Source organism: Hyaena hyaena, unplaced genomic scaffold, assembly GCF_003009895.1.
Source record: "Hyaena hyaena isolate Hyena2069 unplaced genomic scaffold, ASM300989v1 scaffold_332, whole genome shotgun sequence".
NCBI classification, from domain to species: domain Eukaryota; kingdom Metazoa; phylum Chordata; class Mammalia; order Carnivora; family Hyaenidae; genus Hyaena; species Hyaena hyaena.
Window position 1 is genome coordinate 808,421 of NW_024080964.1, and position 5,877 is coordinate 814,297.

Consider the following 5,877-nt stretch of genomic DNA (forward strand, 5'->3'; position numbering starts at 1 on the left):
TGAAGATGTGAATTGGTTTCAATGTTATTTGTAATCTGCAAATATGTGAGGTGGCACTGTGCAGATAAGGGCACTACCAAGAACAAAAACAAAATTCCAGAAAAAGATTTGAGACATAAGCAAAAATATAAATAACCAGTAATGCCTTACCATAAAACACTGCCAATGAATTATGTAGAGACAATAGATTCTATTTAGGAATTCAAAAGATGAAGAACTTTTCCAGTTATAAGTCAGGAAAGGCTTCATGGAGGAAATAGGTAGAATTGAGATTGATCAAGACAAACTGAAAGAACAATCTACATGAATCTGTGGAATAAAAGGATAGATGCAGGAAAACAGATTTAGAGACACTGAATAGAATCAGTGTGAGAGAAAATTCATGAAAGATGAAAAGGGGACATAAACCTGAAAGGTTAGATTGTGGATGGAGATGAACCTAGAGGTTTCCACTGTATCCTTAAAATAATGGAGAGCCATTGGTTTTGTTTTGTTTTTCTCCTTGACAAGGAGAATAACAATAAAAGCAGTAGTCTTCAATAGAAATAAAAAGTTTCATCAGGACTTGCCCATTATCAGGGGACTGTGCAGAGCCAAAAGAATAAGCCAAAATATGTGGAACTAAGATACACCACTGGCTGCATGGAATGGGTTGTGGAACAGTACATTGCATAGGCTCTCAAGAAAGAGCAAAAGCCTGTCCCCTAGCAGAAGCTATACTGAATCCCAGTAGATCTCACCCTTTTCCCTACTCCATCCTTTTTCAATATTAGGCTATAGAGAAGTGGACAAAATAATGCCAGCCACCAAACTATGGCTCTAAGAATATCAACTCATTCCTAGATAAAGTAGGAAGTAGATCAAGAATTCATGCACAGTGTATCAGAATAAATAATTTGGAAAGAACTGCTCCATCAAACAAGCAACAAGACAGGACATAGCCAACACAAACCAAGATCCTGAAAGAAAGTTACATTATGAAGAACCTCACCTGGAAGAAAATTTATGTCAAAGAAGCAGATTTTCTACCAAAGAAGAACTTAGTTACAGTATGAACTCAAAATATCAAGGACTTGGGGCGCCTGGGTGGCTCAATCCATTAAGCATCCACTTCTTGATTTCAGATCAGGTTATAATCTCCTGGTTCCTGAGATATTCCTGAGTCGGGCTCCATGCTGACAGCACAGAACCTGTTTAGGATTCTCTCTTGCCCTCTTTCACTGCCCCTCCTACTCATGCTCTCTCGCTCTCTCTCTCTCTCTCTCTCTCTCTCTCCCTCCCCCCCCCTCGAGGTAAATAAATAAACTTAAAAATTTTTAATAAAAATAACACAATAACAAAATACCAGGAGCTTAAAGATGGATACTGAAGATAAAAGAAAAGCCAAGCTAAAGAAATAAATATAAATACAGTTTCAGATCTAATGAATAGATTTGAAACAACAGGAGGAAAAAAAAAAAACACCTGGAAATCAAATTACCAGTATGGAAAAAACACTGGAAATTATCACAAGAAATGCAGAGGGGCACCTGGGTGGCTCAGTCGGTTAAGTATCTGACTCCTGACTTCATGATACAGTCATGATATGGTTTGTTGATTCAAGCCCCGCATCAGCCTCTGTGCTGACAGTGTGGAGCCTTGGTTGGGATTCTCTGTCTCCCTCTCTATGTCTACCCCTCCCCCACTCACTATTGTCTCTCTTTCAAAAAATAAACGTTACAAAAATAAAATTGATGATGCTTGAGAGAGAGCAAAGATAATCCAACATATAGATCATTGGTATTCCTAAATTAGAGAAGTCAACAAATGGAACAGAAAAGGTATTCAGAAATAAAGTAATACATTAACTGAATCTGCAGATTCAAGAAGTACAACATATACCAGAAAAAAGGATGATACAGTCTCCATGAAGGCATATCTTAACAATATTATTTAACTTCAAGAATAAATAATACTTCAAAGTCATTCGTGAACTTTAGAGAGGACTATTACACAATCTCTGCCAATTAGTAATTAAAAGGAAACATTTAAGCACTTATTGTGTGTTTTGGAGGGAAGTAAAGTTTATCCGCAGTTGATAAAGGAAAGCTATTTACCTAAGGATACTAGCTAATAAATGTAAGAAAAATGATAGATTTAGGAAATTATTCAATGATGTAACTGATGCAGGTAAAGGTTGTAAATGTATACTAAAATGATTAGATGAAAGAGTAATGCTAAAGAATCACGCTCACAGATTATGTACATTTAAACAAGAAGATCTGGAGGTCAACATCTCAAACAAATTACCATAAATATCACTGGGATGCCTGGCTGGCTCAATCAGTAGAGCATACAAATCTTGATCTCAGGGTTGTGGGTTTGAGTCCAATGTTAGGTGTAGATATTAATTAAAAACAAAATCTTGAAAAAAAGGTTAGTATCACAAATACCAGCACAAACTGCATTTTCTACCTCTTGCTATGATGCAATGTGAAATGCTGCATAAAATATTTTTGGCCAAATAATATCTAACCCAACTCTAATCAAGTCTTAACACCTAACTCAGTTTACATAAACTATGGGATAGCTGAACAGACAACTTAACTGAAACCACAAGCAAACAAGTAAAGCCAGAAGATAGGAGAGGATACAACACAACTGGTCCGACCTCATCAAAAAAAAGTAAATGTATGAAACAACAAGAAGTACAAAACAAAGTGCAGGGTTATTCTTGTTTAAAAGAGGGTAAAGACACACAAAAACCAAATACAATGTGACTAGATCTTGGATTCTTTTGGGGTTTTTTAAGGCTACAAAAGACAATGTGGGTAGAAGGAACAACCGGGGACATTTGAATACAAAGCGGACACTAGAGCATATTAGGGAATTCGTTAATTTTTAGAAAATCTTTTTCTTTGGAAATATATCCTGGAGTATTTAGGAGTAAAATGTTATGTTGGCAACTTACCTTCAAATGATTCAGAAGTATTATCTGTATACATACAAACACACACATGCACATATTCATAAGGAGAAATAAAGCAAATAAGGCAAATATTAGCAATTGCTAAATCTAGGTATTTTTTAACTTTTTCTGCATGTTTGGATTTTTTTAATAAAAAATTGGAAAAGAATTTTTTTTTTGGATCTAGACAGAAACAAAAATGGAGGATGGGTACGGAAGGAAATTAGGTTGCCCTCAGTTGTCTGCCCTGCAACCTCCAATGCCAGAAAAAATGAAACAGTATCTATATAGAGAGATAGAGAAGGAGAGTGTAACATCAGAGTTATACCCAGCTAAATTGTGTAAGTGTAAAGGCAACAGACATTTTCAGCATTAAAGAACTTAATGACATTGTTTAGCACTTGTGACAATTATAATGAATTTTAATGGCAAATGACTAAGTATTTATTTATTTATTTATTTACTTACTTACTTAAAGTTTATTTTTGAGAGAGAGACAGAGCATGAGTGGGCGAGGAGCAGAGAGAGAGGGAGACACAGAATCCGAAGCAGGCTCCAGGCTTTGAGCTGTCAGCACAGTGCCTGATGTGGGGCTCAAGCTCAAAAACTGCAAGATCATGACCTGAACCGAAGTCAGCACTCAACCAACTGAGCCATCCAGATGCCCTGCAAATAAGCCATTTAAAAAGGTAGAGGTTTTGTGGCTACATTGAAATGCAGCTATGCTTTCATCACAGCAAGTTTATTGCAGTGGTGACAATGAGACCTGTAACATTTCCTACCAGGCTCATGGGCTAGAATGGAAGTAACAAGACTTTTCAATATTAGAACCAACTAAGGAATACTTATATTTTAGGTCATTTGCCAAAACAGCAATCACTGTACTTTCTACAGTTTGACTTCTAGGGCCCTGATGTAAATTGCTTGGAGACATTGGATTCCAAAGATTACAAGGGAGAATTTTTGAAGTGCATCCATATTCAAGCAGAGATCAAAGCCCTACAGAAACAACTGTGGACTGACTGACAGGGACAACCATGGATTGAACAAAAGTTTTTTTTTTAAAGGGGCTGTTTTGAAGATTATGATTCTGACTTTGGAGGAACTAAAGTAATTGGCAATAGAAGGAATCATATATGAAATTCCTTAAAAACTGACTTTAAAAATAACAAAAATAAGTTTCTCTCATAAAAAGTCTAGAGGTATAGCAGCATAAGAAAATGATCAGATACTCAGCACCCTTCTATCTTGCTATTATACTACGTTCAGCACAGATCTTCCAGCTCATGGTTTAAGATGACAAATCAAACTTCAGTGTTTATATTTGCATTCCAGCTAGCAGGAAGAAGAACAGAAGATGGGCATATCCCCTTTAAGTATATTTTCCGTAATTTTCATACAACACTCTGCTTATATCTCATTGGCCAGAACTTTGCATCTAGCTGCAAGGAAAGCTATACTTAAACACTGTATTCTTGGGTGCAGTGTGTACATTTAAAATTAGGAGTATTAGGGGCACCCGGGTGGCTCAGTTGGTTGAGCATCTCACTCTTGATCTTGGCTCAGGTCATGATCTCATGGTTCATGAGTTCAAGCCCCAAGTCAGGCTCTGTACTGATAGCGCAAAGCCTGCTTGGGATTCTCTCTCTGCCCCTCCCCCATGTGCATGTGTGAGCACTCTGTCTCTCAAGATAAATAAACTTAAATAAATAAAATCAGGAGTATTATACTGAAAAATGGAAAAGTAGTGCTGCTGTTCAGTAGTTTCTGCTATCACACTCACGGGTCCTTTTTGAAAAAACTTTCTGATGATGATACTCAGCAACTCGAGAAGTGAACAAAAGGGTCAGAACTAGGGAAGTCATGGTAAAAAGATGGGAGGTGAGCTTTGAATCAACTTAGTAGAGAAATAGTTCTCTCTGTTCATTCTTCAGTTTCACGTGTTTTTTCTCTTTTTATTAACTTAAGTAAAATTAATTAAAACATTTTTATTTTTTAAAAGTGGATATAATATGATCCCATTCTCATGAAATTCTTTCTATCCATTCAATCATCTGACCCTAAATCTAACTGCATCTGCTTGAAAATATTATAGTTCCTCAAAACCTAACTGGTTATTTCTGGAAAACTGCAATTGAGAACAATTTATTGCTTTCTTTTTATATCTTTTTGATGGTTCAAAAATGCCTGAAATGAGAATGTACCATTTTAAGTAAAACAATAGGTCATTGCTCTTAAGAATCTGTGTTGATAATAAATTACATTTTTATTGGAATAATATTTGGCGTCATTAGGACATACCCTTTGGTTGATCCATCCACACCCTCTTAACTGGCAAGATCAAGGGCCTGTCAGATCACAACAGAGTTAGGACCTAGGAATGTAGCTATTTGACCACAATTTTCTTTGTAAAAGCTAACCAATTTGTTTAGAGCTAGACTTGACCTCATCATAAATGAACCACTAAAAATTGACAATGATATTTTACCAGCTATCAACTAATGAGGTTAAAGTCCACATTTTTAACCAAGTAAAAGATTTAAAAATAGATGTTTAACATCATTAAGCACCACAAAACTGCAAATCAAAACCACAATGAGATACCGCTTCATACCCAATGTAATGGCTATAATCAAAAAGACAATTACAAGCTTCAGAGAGGATGTGGAAAAATTGGAACTCTTATACATTGCTAGTGAGGATATAAAATGGTGCAGCTGCTTTAGAAAAGATTTGGGCAGTTACTCAAAAAAGTTAAACATATAGTCACCATGTGACCTAGCAATTCCACTTCTAGATATATGCCAAGCAATGTAACATCCATCCACACAAAAGTTTGTACATGAATGTTCATAGCAGCATTACTCATAAGTAGCCAAAAAGTGGAAGTAATCCAAATGACGCACAAATAAAATATGTATAAATATATA

General features: G+C 35.9%; 1 non-coding gene across 1 annotated transcript; it reads left to right on the forward strand.

The window, feature by feature from the left end:
- Positions 1–3,622: 3,622 nt before the first annotated feature.
- Positions 3,623–3,724, forward strand: LOC120243172. Its single transcript, XR_005531239.1, has one exon. It is a non-coding gene; the product is annotated as a small nucleolar RNA SNORA1 (small nucleolar RNA).
- The last annotated feature ends 2,153 nt before the right edge of the window (positions 3,725–5,877 follow it).